This window comes from Ovis aries, chromosome 25, assembly GCF_016772045.2.
Source record: "Ovis aries strain OAR_USU_Benz2616 breed Rambouillet chromosome 25, ARS-UI_Ramb_v3.0, whole genome shotgun sequence".
Classification (NCBI taxonomy): Eukaryota; Metazoa; Chordata; class Mammalia; order Artiodactyla; family Bovidae; genus Ovis; species Ovis aries.
Window position 1 is genome coordinate 30295107 of NC_056078.1, and position 12242 is coordinate 30307348.

Consider the following 12242-nt stretch of genomic DNA (forward strand, 5'->3'; position numbering starts at 1 on the left):
GGACTCGCTTCTCACACAAGATGAGACGCCTCATTAAGCCCACATCCTTCTGGGCCCACAGGGCTGATGAGAGAGGGGAACACGGGGCCTGAGAAGTGTGGAGTCAGGGCCACCTTCCTGCTGCAGGGGCTGGCAGCAGAAGTGGGCATGGCCCAGAGGGGCAGGCTGGGGCACCTCCGGAAGCAGCCTGCCCCCTCCCCACGGGGTCAGGCTGTCATCGGACTTGCGTCCTTCCTCTCAGGGAAGAATGGCCCCGCCCCAGCCCTCCCTCCAGCCTGGACCCATCTTGCATTTACAGACCCAGATCAGAGGAGAGGATGCTGGGAAGGATGCTTTATTAGGATGATGATTCTAAACAAACTGTATCTATTGGCATGTTACCTACTCACAAAAAGAGGAGAAATCATAGGTGCCCAGCCCAATGAATCCTCTACATGTGAACTCACTCAGTTCAAGAAATAGGACATTCACTGAAGTCAGGAAGCTCCCAGCCATGCTCCCCAACTAGCCCCTCCCTCCTTCCTCAGTCAGCCACTAGCCAGAGTATCATTTCCTAAAACCATTAGATTTCACTTTTCCAAACTGTTCACTTTGGAAAATGTAAAATCTACATTCCAAAGCAAGTTGGAATAATAGAATAGGATCACCCATATACTCATCTAGATACACCAGTTGTTAGCATTTTGCTACATATTCTCCACTTTCTCTCTCTGTCTTCCCTTCTGTGTCTTGTTTTTTCTCCCCCATCTCTACACATAAGATTTTCTGAACCATTTGAGAGTTATCTGCAGATAGCACAACATATTTCAGTATACATCCTGAGAATGAGATCATTTACATGGTGCAGTTATCACAATACAGAAATTTAACGTTGCTGCTGCTGCTGCTAAGTAACTTCAGTCGTGTCCAACTCTGCGTGACCCCATAGACGGCAGCCCACCAGGCTCCCCCGTCCCTGGGACTCTCCAGGCAAGAATGGAGTGGGTTGCCATTTCCTTCTCCAGTGCAGGAAAGTGAAAAGTGAAAGTGAACTCGCTCAGTCGTGTCTGACTCTTAGCGACCCCATGGACTGCAGCCTACCACGCTCCTCCATCCATAGGATTTGCCAGGCAAGAGTACTGGAGTGGGGTGCCATTGCCTTCTCCTACAACATCATTATATAGTATACAGTTGATTTTCATATCGTCCAATTACCCAATGATATTATACACACACGTGTGTGTGTATATAACCCAAGCATGGATCACAGTTTGCATTTAGTTGTATGTCTCTTTCGTCTTCTTTAAAACAGATTCTCTCTTTCTTTTTTTTTCATGACGCTGACATTTTGGAGAGTATAGGCAAGTTTTCTAGAATATTTCTGACTTCAGATTATCAGATTGTTTCCTCATAATTTAAACATTCTTGGCAAGAATGCTGTAGGAATTTTATTATATATAGATATATATTCTTTATAATTAATTTATTATGAATGATAGTAGCTTCAACTTATCAAGTGCCCGTCATGTGGTTTGGGGATTATGATGTCCATTTTACAGACCAGATGACTGAGGCAGAGCGGCTTAAGTAGTTTTCCCAAGGTCACATGGTCAGAAAGAGGAAGTACTAGGATTAGGTTTGTCTGACCCCACCGCCCATGTTCATAGCCAGTTCAACCCACTGTTGGTGATGACTAACCTCACCGGAAGGAGGCCTGAGGCTGCATTCTGGAGGGCAAGGACTGTGTTACATTCTCTGCTGAATTCCAAGCTCAGCCAGGGCCAAATCCAGAGTGAGGTTCCATGATTGTTTATTGAGTGAATGGATGAATGACTGTTTCATGGACAAAGATTAGCCTGGAGTCCATGGACCATTGGCAGCAAAATCATGCAGAAAGTTTGTCAAATACACATCCATGACCATCACTGTCAACCCACAGAACCTGAATCTCTGCTGGTGGGACCTGAGGATCTAACGATAGTTTTTCCCAATATCCTGATGATCAAGTGAAAAAAGCATGTTTCAGAACCGAGTTTTTTCCCAATATCCTGATTGAGTGAAAAAAGCATGTTTCAAAACAGAGTGTGCTGCTTAATTCTGTGTGTTTTTTTCTCTGTGGTTTAAGCTTGTGCATGAGGCCTCAGTCATGTCCGACTCTTTGTAACCCCGTGGATTTTAGCCTGCCAGCCTCCTCCATCCCTAAGATTTTCCAGGCAAGAATACTAGAGTGGGTTGCCATTTCCTCCTCTAGGGGATTTTCCCGACGCAGGAATCAAACGCTTGTCTCTTGAATCTCCTGCATTGGCGGCTGGATTCTTTACCACTGGCTCCCAAGGTTATGTGGTTAGATATAGAGTTACACTTTTGAGAAGGATGTGAGAACTGTTAATAGTATTTACCTCTGAGGAGTAAGGCTGGGGCCCTGGAGAAGGGGAGGAAGACTTGACCTTCTCCTGATGCACTGTTAGAAATGACACAAGTGATTACTTCATACATTCTTTTTGTAAAAAATTAAGCCCTACAGATAAGTAGATTAATTAACTTATCACCCAAACTGAACACCTTTGAGAGTGAAAGGGAGCACTGTTTATAAGTTAAACCAGCAATAGAGGAAACAGGTCATTCTGGGCAAACCTGGGCAAGCGGTCCCCCTGCCCAGGCCAGCATCCCCTTAGACCACCTACCCTCCTGGTTACAGCCACCCTCTTAATCCGCGATAACCATTGTTTACCAGCCTGATGTGTCTTTTACAGACCCTTTAGTATGGTATGTAGCCACTGAAGGCACCTTGTTTGAGACTTCTCTTTTTACGCAAGTGATGTCACACTAAATATATCAACATGTGAATTTTTTTTTTCTCACTCAACAATATATGTCTTGGAGATTTGGCCATGTCAAGCCCAGCTGGGGGGTCTGCTTCATTCCTTTTAACTGTTGCTGAGTGTTCAATACATGGACTTTTTTCCATTCTCTAGTGGCGGGATATTTGAGTTCTTTCCAGCTCCTTAGAATGACTAACCACACTGATGAGTATGCCAAGTGTGATACTGTCCTGACAGCAGAACCACCTCGTGTCCATCAGAAGTCAGTCTAACGTTAAAATAGTCTCAGGAGGTGACATTTTTGAGGAATAACTGGACTTATGAGCAAGGTTCCTTACCAGGCTTAAGGCTCCTCCACATGCCCTCTTCAGGGAAGGCAGGGGTTTCAGAGGTGGGACTGCCCCCAGGTTGACCCTCAGAGACTCTCCCAGTGGCCTTGGCCTCCAGGCCGTTCCTGCAGTTGGGGTCCGCCAGAAGCTCCTCTCCCCAGGCCTGGCTCCTCCAGCCCCACTGCCCTTCCCCTTCTCCTCTTGCCTCTCCTGCTCACGAGGTTCTTGTACTCATCTAGGTGCTTGCACTCATCTGTGATGTTGGCTGTGGTGGAAAGAGACAGAGTGTTTGGTTCCCAGTTCTACCACTGATGGACTGTGTGACCTTGAGTGAATCCCTTTCCCTTTCTGGGTCTTCAGTTCTTCATTTGTGGGATGGGGAAGACGGTGCCCACCTCCTGGGCTTGTGAGCTCTTACGTGGGATAACAGAATAGGTCACGCGTGTGCCCCATCCCTACCATGAGGGTGCTCCGTAAGTGGGCACTTCAGTCCCCTGGCCCTGTCTCCCCGCTTGTATGGATTACTGTCCACACAAACAGAAAAGCTGGTGGGTGCTCCTGAGGATAGACACTGCGTCATCTCTCACTTTGGCACCATCCCCACCCCCTCAAGTCCTGGCATAAGTTCAGGACACATTTGGGGGTCCCAGGAAGGGGGGGGGAGTGATATAAGGAGGCTGTATTTATTCACAGTCCTGGGAGGCTAGAATGAGAATGACAAGGAGACAATACCCTGCTCTGGGACAGATCCCTTGTTCATGGGAGTTTTTAATCTGATGGGGCAACGGTTCCTAATTCTAGGATCTCCTGTTTGGTGGAAGAGACCGTTTCTGCCTCCAGAGGATTTCTACTCCCCTGATGGGAGGGGAGTGGTCAGTATACCCTGAAGTACCTTGTCTGTTGATGGAGACATGTTATCAGTTCCCAGGGACGTTTCCAGACTGATGGAGGAGACATACATCTGGGGTGTCTCCCTAACTTTCACTGACAATTTCCATTTTGTGTGAACCTTCCTTCCAGCATCTGTTCCTTAACATACATGTGTGCTGACTGCTGTCTATAGGACTGTGAGTTTCATGAGGGCAGAATTGATATCTCATCTGTGGGATTTCTGGCCCCAGCCTGTTGCTGGGCATCCTAAGGAGTGCTTGAAGATTCACCACCTTCTCAGGGGCTCCCAAGAGTCAGCGTTCTCAAGCTACGCAAGGGCAGACAAATTAATCGAGAGAATTAGAGTGAGGCCTCAGAGGGGACAGTGAGGGGTGGCCTGGGGTCTGCCCTCATGGCCTCTCTCTGCTCCCTTCTGGAAGCCGCCGTAGCTCCGTCTACAGCATCTCACAGGAGCGCCCCCTGCAGTCTCTCCCCTCACGGGAGCTGGGTGCTGAGGTGGGCCCCTCGGTCTGTGTAGGAGAGGAGACACATCAGACCCGGGGCTGCTGCACAAGTCAAAGCTTCTGGTTAAACGGCTTTATAGTAGTGGCCATTTATGAATTAATGAAAGAGAAAATAGGCACATTATACATACAGATTTGTCCTTAATGAGGGGAAAAGGCATTGTTTACTGACGTTCAATTCTAATTCTCCACGCGCAGGGCCAGCTTTTCTCCAGCAGCCCCGTGTGCTCCCATTCTCCTGTCTTCCATTATGTTCCTTTAACCTCTTCAGTGTCCAGCTGGGCACCTACTCATCCCTCAAAGCATCAGCTCTCTGTGCTGCCTGAGCAGCCAGCTCCTGGGTGAGTCTGCAGGACCTTTGACCCTGAGACTCCCAGCTGGTATCATCTCCTCTGCTCGGCGGGCAGGCAGATGGAGGACAATTCTGCTAAGGCCGTCAGGGCAGCACCCTTGGAGAGAGGCATAGCTCAGGAATGGCTGCTTTTCTGGGGGAGGGGGCTGCAGGGTAGCAGGCAGGACCTAACGGAGAGGACAGATGGAGGTTGGGGGCTGCAAGCTGGGGAATCCCCAGGAAGCAAGGGCTCAGGAGCACTACCCAGCAGTCCCATCCTTTGTGGGTTCTCTGAAACTATCAAGAGGGAAGGGGGCCCCACTGGGAAAGGTGAATAGCAGGGTCCCTCCCACACGGGCACCTCCCTGAAGCCATGGCTGAGGTGACACCCATCCATTTCCTACTTTAGCAGAAGCACACATGAGGTCACTCTGGGATAAACAGATAACCCCTCACTGCCCCATAAGCTCCTCTTTCCTCCCCAGGTCCCAGCCCTTACCCCAGCCTGCTACCTGCTGCTTGTCCCCCGTGGGGAAATAAACTAGCAACTGAGATGGGAGTTGGGACATGTGTGGCTATTGCCAAGGTGAGGTCACTGATGTCCCTGCCCAGCTGAGGACATCAGTGAGGAGAGAGGAAGCTGAAGGAGTGATGCAGTGGAAGGCGGTGGGGGAGGTGGCTCGGTCAGCCCCAAGCCCTTATCATCAGGGGCACACTTGGGCTGTCTTCTGGAGCCTAGGCTGGGAGGGGAGGTGGTTTTCCCTTGAACTTTCTGGATGGGTTACAGGTAGGAGTTCTACCTTGCTGATGCTCAGAGTGCCTTCACCACTCTGGCAGTAGGGTGTGGGGAGGGGGAAAGTTGGGGAGGGGAGAGGTCCATGAAAGTGTGGCTCAAGTTTACACACAGGCTGTTACACTGGAGGCAAAATCTCTATCTCCATGACCCCTGGACAGGAGCACGTGCAGTGACCCCACAGCACAATTCTGAGGGCTTGATAGAAGGGAGGATTCAGTGGCTGATTCAATAGGCAGCTGAACAACTTCTGTTTGAAAATACATATGAAAATTTAGATAAAATGGACAAAGTCCCAGGAAAACACAAATGGCCAAAGCTGACGATGTTGTTGTGTGTTAGTGGCTCAGTTGTTTCTGACTCTGCAACCCCCATGGACTGTAGCCCACCAGGCTCCTCTGTCCATGGAATTCTCCAGGCAAGAATACTGGAGGGAGTTGCCATTTCCTCCTCCAGGGGGATCGAACCCAGGTCTCCTGCATTGCAAACAGATTCTTTACCATCTGAGCCACCAGGGAAGCCTCAAACTGACAATAGAAGGCCTAAATTAAATCATCCTATAACTATTAAAGAATATAAACCCTTTTTTAAAAATTGAAGTATAGTTGATTTACAGTATTACAATGTGTTAGTTCAGAGAAGGCAATGACACCCCACTCCAGTACTCTTGCCTGGAAAATCCCATGGATGGAGGAGCCTGGTAGGCTGCAGTCCATGGGGTCGCAAAGAGTCAGACACGACTGAGTGACTTCACTTTCACACGTTAGAGAAGGAAATGGCAACCCACTCCAGTGTTCTTGCCTGGAGAATCCCAGGGATGGGGGAGCCTGGTGGGCTGCCGTCTCTGGGGTCGCACAGAGTTGGACATGACTGAAGCGACTTAGCAGCAGCAGCAGCAGCAACAATGTGTTAGTTTCTGGTGCATAGCAAAATGATTCAGTTACACACACACACACACACACACACACACACACATTATTTTACATATGCTTTTCCATTATGTTTCATCACAGGATATTGAATAGAGCTCCCCGTGCTCTACAGTAGGAGCTTGTTGGCCTGTTTTATACATAGCAGTGTGTATCTGCTAATCCCATACTCCTATTTTCTCCCTGCCTCACCACCTCTCCCCTTTGGTAACCGTATGTTTGTTTTCTCTGTCTGTGCATCTGTTTCATAAATGGATTCGTTTGTGTCGTATTCTAGATTCCGTATCTTAAGTGACATCGTATGGTATTTGTCTTTCTCTTTGTGGCTTACTTCACTTGGTATGATACTCTCTAGATTTGCTCATGTTGCGAATGTTACCATTTCATTCTTTTTTAGGACTAAATAATATTCCATTATATATGTCCACATATAGCTTGTCTCTCTTATCCATTCATCTTTCGTTGGCCCTTTAGTTGCTTTCCTGCCTTGGCTGCTGTACACAGTGCTGCTCCGTAGCGTGGGGTGCATGCATCTTTCTGAGTGACAGCTTTCACTGAATGGTTGCCCAGGAGTGGAAATGCTGGATCATGTTGCAGCTCTATCTTGAGTGTTTTAAGGAACCCCCACTCTTTTCTACAGTGCTGCACCAATTTACATTCCTACCATAGTGTAGGAGATTTCCCTTTTCTCCACCCTCTCCAGTATTTGATATTTATAGATTTTTAAAATTCTGACTGGTGTGAGGCAGTACCTTGTTGTAGTTTTGAGTTGCATTTCTCTAGTAATTAGTGATACTGAGCATCTTTTCATGTGCCTGTTGGCCATGTGTGTGTCTTCTTTGGAGAAATGTCTGTTTAGGTCTCCTGCCCTTATTTTGATTGGGTTTGTTGTTGGTGGTGGTGGTGGTGACTCTTATGAGCTGTTTATATACTTCGGAAATTAAACCCTTGTCAGGGCATCATTTGCAAATATTTGCTCCCAGTCTGTAGGTTGTCTTTTTGTGTGTCTTTGTGTGTGTTTCCTTATTGTGTAAAGGCTTATTGTGCATACGTTTCATTAGGTCCCATTTGTTTGTTTTTGTTTTTATTTATATTGCTTTGGGAGATTAACCTAAGAAAAAATGAGTATCGTTTATGTCGGAGAATGTTTTGCCTGTGTTTTCTTCTAGCCATTTTATGATGTCACATCTTATATTTAAGTCTTTAAGCCATTTTGAGGTTGTTTTTTTTTTTTGTACAATGTGAGGGTATGTTCTAATTTCATGGACCTACATGCAGCTGTCCAACTTTCCCAACAGCATATGCTGAAGAGACTGTCTTTTTTTTCTGTTGTATATTCTTGTCTCCTTTGTTGAAGATAAATTGACTGTAGGTGTTTATTTATTTTGGGGCCTCTGTATTCTGTTCCACTGATCTGTGTGTTTGTTTCTGTGCCAGTACCATTCTGGGTTTTTTGTTTAGTTTTTCTAAAAAGAATACCTATTTTGGCCATGCATTGTGGCTTCTGGGATCTTAGTTCCCTGAACAGGCATTGAACCCCAGGCCATGGCAGTGAAAGTGCTGAGTCCTAACCACTGGGACACCAGGGAATTACCTACCGCACTGTTTTGATTACTGTAGGTTTGTAGTATTATCTGAAGCTGAGAGGGTTATGCCTCCAGCTTTGTTCTTTTCCCTCAGGATTGCTTTGATAATTCTGGGTATTTTATGGTTCCATATAAAATTTAGGATTATTTATTATTATTCATCCTAGTCCTATGAAAAATGTCATGGGTAATTTGATAGGGGTCACAATAAATCTTCAGATTGCTTTGGGTGGTGTGGTCATTTTAACAGTAATAATTCTTCCAATCCAAGAGGATGGAGTATCTTTTCATTTCTTTGAATCATATTCAGTTTTCACTGTTGAGTATGTTATTGGCTGTGGGTTTGTCATAAATAACATTGATTATGTTGAGAGATGTTCCCTCTATATCCACTTTGGTAAGAGTTTTTATCATGAACAGATGTTGAATTTTATCAAATGCCTTTTATACTTCTATTGAGATGATCACGTGTTCTTTTTTTTTCTCTCGTTGGTATGATGTATTGCATTGATTGATTTGAGGATGTTAAACCATCCCTGTGACCCTGGGATGAGGCCAGCTTGATTATGGTGTGATATGGTGATCTTTCCCATGTGTCGTTAGATTTGGTTTGCTAACATTTTGTTGAGAATGTTTGCATCTGTGCTCATCAGAGTTATTGGTCTGTGGTTTTCTTTTTTGGTAGTGTCTTTGGTTTTGGTGATGGGATGAGGGTGGCATCATTGAATGACTTTGGGAATATTCTCTCCTCCTCAGTCTTTTGGAAGAGTTTGGGAAGGATTTGTTTGTTTGGTAGAATTCCCCAGTGAAGCCATCTGGTCTTGGACTTTTGTTTGCAAAGAATCTGAATCCTTAATTGAAGATTTCCTCACAGAGAAAATGCCAGGCTCCAACTGCAGCCCTTCCTGGGGCAATTATTGGGCATTTGCTGCTATTAATAAAGCTGGGACTTCAATCCACAGTCACTTTCCTATACCTGTTTTCTATACATTAAAACCCTGAGAAAAGTGAGTTATGTTTTAATCCTCACTCTACCCAGAAGAAATGTCCTACAGCATTTTTCATAAGCACCTCCTATTTATTTGCAGATTTGAGGGCAACCAAAGGACCTTTGCAGAGAAGGAAATGGCAACCCACTCCAGTACCCTTGCCTGGAGAACCCCATGGATGGAGGAGCCTGGTAGGCTGCAGTCCATGGGGTCACTAAGAGTCGGACAGGACTGAGTGACTTCACTTTCACTTTTCACTTTCATACATTGGGTAAGGAAATGGCCACCCACTCCAGTGTTCTTACCTGGAGAATCCCAGGGATGGGGGAGCCTGGTAGGCTGCCATTTGTGGGGTCACACAGGGTCAAACATGACTGAAGCGACTTAGCAGCAGCAAAGGACCTTTCATGGGAATATTTATTAAGGGTCTATGTGCCAAGCAAGTCAGCTCTATTGATCTTATTTAATCCATACAAGCACACTGCAAAAGAGACATTATCATCTTCATCTGAGGTTCAGAGAAGTGGAGTGACCTGTCCAAGCCATAGAGTTAGTGAGGGGCCATCTGACTCCAAAGTCTCCTCCTTTCCTACTGGACCGCCATGCTGCCAGAACAAGCCTGCCCTTCCTCAGGGAAAGGAAGGTCATGACTAAGTCCTATCCCCACCCCACATACCAGCTCCCATCTCCAGCTTTCAACATCTAGGTTAGAGTTCCAAGTCCCTCCCATCCATAGATGGATATTCTGGTTATCTATTGCTAGGTTAAAAATTACTCCAAACTTAGTGGTGTGAAACAACTGTTGATTATGCTTTTAGATTCTGTGGAGCAGAAGTTCAGATAGCATACAGCAAGGGTGCTTGATCTCTGCTCAGCGATGTGGGATCCTCAGGTGGGAGTTTCAAAGGCCGTAGGTGACTCAGGCACCGGGGCTGGAGTCATCTGAAGGCTTGTTCATACATGTCTCTGGTGGCTGGTGGTGGCTGTTGTCTGGGACCTTAGCTGGGACTCTCAGCCAGAATATCTACATGAGGCCTCTGCAGATAGCTTTGGCTTCCTCACATTATGGTAGCTAGATTCCCATGAGACAACCAAGTGTGAGCATATTGCCTTTTTTGACTAGCTCTGCTAGTTATACAATATCATGACTGCAACATTTTGTTAAGTTACCATGAAGCCCAGCCCGATTTCAAGGGGAGGAGAAATAGACTCCACTTCTTGATAAGAGAATGTCAAGGTTCTAGAAGGGCAGGTGGGACTGGAAATGTTACTATGGCCATTTTGGGAAAATATACTGTGCTTCACCGGGCCAGCTTAAGAGGAGAGTCTCCACACAGGAGGAGCTAAGAGGTGAGCGTGATTTACAGCTTCACTCATTCAGTACACGCATGCTGTTCACCACACGCTGGGCATTGCCTCCCCGACTGCTCCCCGGCTGCCCAGCTGTTCAGCCCCAGCCCCACCCCTGCCCAGGTGCATCCCGTAAGGCCCCAAGGGATTTGATCAAGAGGAGGGAACTTTGGGCTTCATTTTCTCCAGCCTTCCGGGAAACGTTGCTCTGGGTCACTGTGGCTACACCCCAGAGAATAATTTCTCCCTCTGGGGACTGCTGTTGAACTGAGATTTTATACTCCTGTTTCTGAAACAGCAGACATATTGAACAGTTTCTGTTTTCTGAAGAAAATAATAAGTTGTTTTTTACTTATATATATAGCTTTTATTTTGTGGCCCCTGTGAAACAAGTGGTTTCTTAATAGGAAAGAGGTTCCTGCCCTTTGGTGAGAATCAGAAGTAGGAGAATCTTTTTGGTCCCTGTGGTGTAAAGGAAGGAGCCAAGAGAGCTCCTTAACCCTTTTCTTTAGCATGTGAGTGTGGCTAGTATAACCAGTTCACTAACTATCACTCTGGAAAATATAATGAGCTGGGCAAGACAAGTTCGGGCTTAGCTCATATAATGATAATCACATTAATAACCAATATGTGTCATACTCCAAGCTCTGGGTTGAACATTTCATACACTGTTCATTTAATACTCTTAATAATGCTGTAAAGAAGGTACTAAAATTGTTTTCACAGATGAGGAAATTCCTTACTAAGGTTCAGGGAAGTTAAGTGATTTGCCCAAGGACACACAGCTAGGCAGTGGTCGGACTGAGATTTGAATTTAGACCCACAAACTGCAGAGACTGTTCTCTTACCATTGAGCCATGCAATGCAGATAGAAGTCCTGGTAGCTTACAGGGGGAGTCAGGAATCAGAGCACCATAGGCTGGGTGTTGGGCCTCTCTTGGGTACCAAGGGGTTACTTTGATGCCTCAGTCTGCTTATCTGTAAATGGGGATAATACCTACCTGAGTGAGTTACATAAAGCACCAATATTGCCCTCCAGACCCAGTGGACATTCAGTGCCTGACTAGGGCATCCCCTTCCCTCCCTCCTTCCTCTGTAATTTACTGAGCTGCTCCTTAGGGGGGGCCTCCCTGCCCAGAAGTAGAGGGATGGACAAGATGACTTACCCTTGACTGTTCTAAAATCCCTGGTTCCCTGAGCTCCTTCTGGATTTCGAGATTTCGATCCCTCTCACTGTGCTTTTCATTGGGAGAACTTGAAATGATTTTTATAAAAACTGCAAATGTACAAGGTAATTGAGTCTTCTGTTTTATTACCCTGAGCTGCCTGGACCTTGCCTGGCCTCCTCCTCACTCACTGAGCTGCTGGAATAAAGTTGGAAGTGTTTGCACTGGTAATATATAGGACTTAATTAACCTGGCCTTTTATAGCATTTCCAATGGAGGGTTGGAACGAACTTCGAGGCAGCTTGAGAAAAAGGAAGGGGGGCCAGGGTGGGAGCATGTATGTATGTACAACGCTCAATATTGGTTTTTTTTTTTTTTTCTTTCCTGTTCTTTTCTCCAGTACTTTAATCAGCATTTAATGGCCCAGTTGAAAATCCATCATTCGGACCCAGGCACTGGCGGGAAGGGCTGGAGGGGAAGCCTGCCTTCTTCCTTCCATCCCAAGCCCTGCAGCAGGCCATGGCGTGGTCAGTGAATCTGGCTACACCAGCCTCATTCCCAGAAACTTCCAGCA

General features: G+C 46.3%; 1 long non-coding RNA gene across 1 annotated transcript in view; it reads left to right on the forward strand.

Moving 5' to 3' along the window:
* The window catches only part of LOC106991580 (uncharacterized), a 117595-nt gene that overhangs the window by 88958 nt on the left and 16395 nt on the right, over window positions 1–12242 (forward strand). The window contains exons 7-9 of the long non-coding RNA XR_009598549.1: window positions 9252–9423; window positions 11825–11895; window positions 12069–12195. This is a non-coding gene — a long non-coding RNA (uncharacterized LOC106991580). The remainder of the gene's footprint in view (window positions 1–9251; window positions 9424–11824; window positions 11896–12068; window positions 12196–12242) is intronic.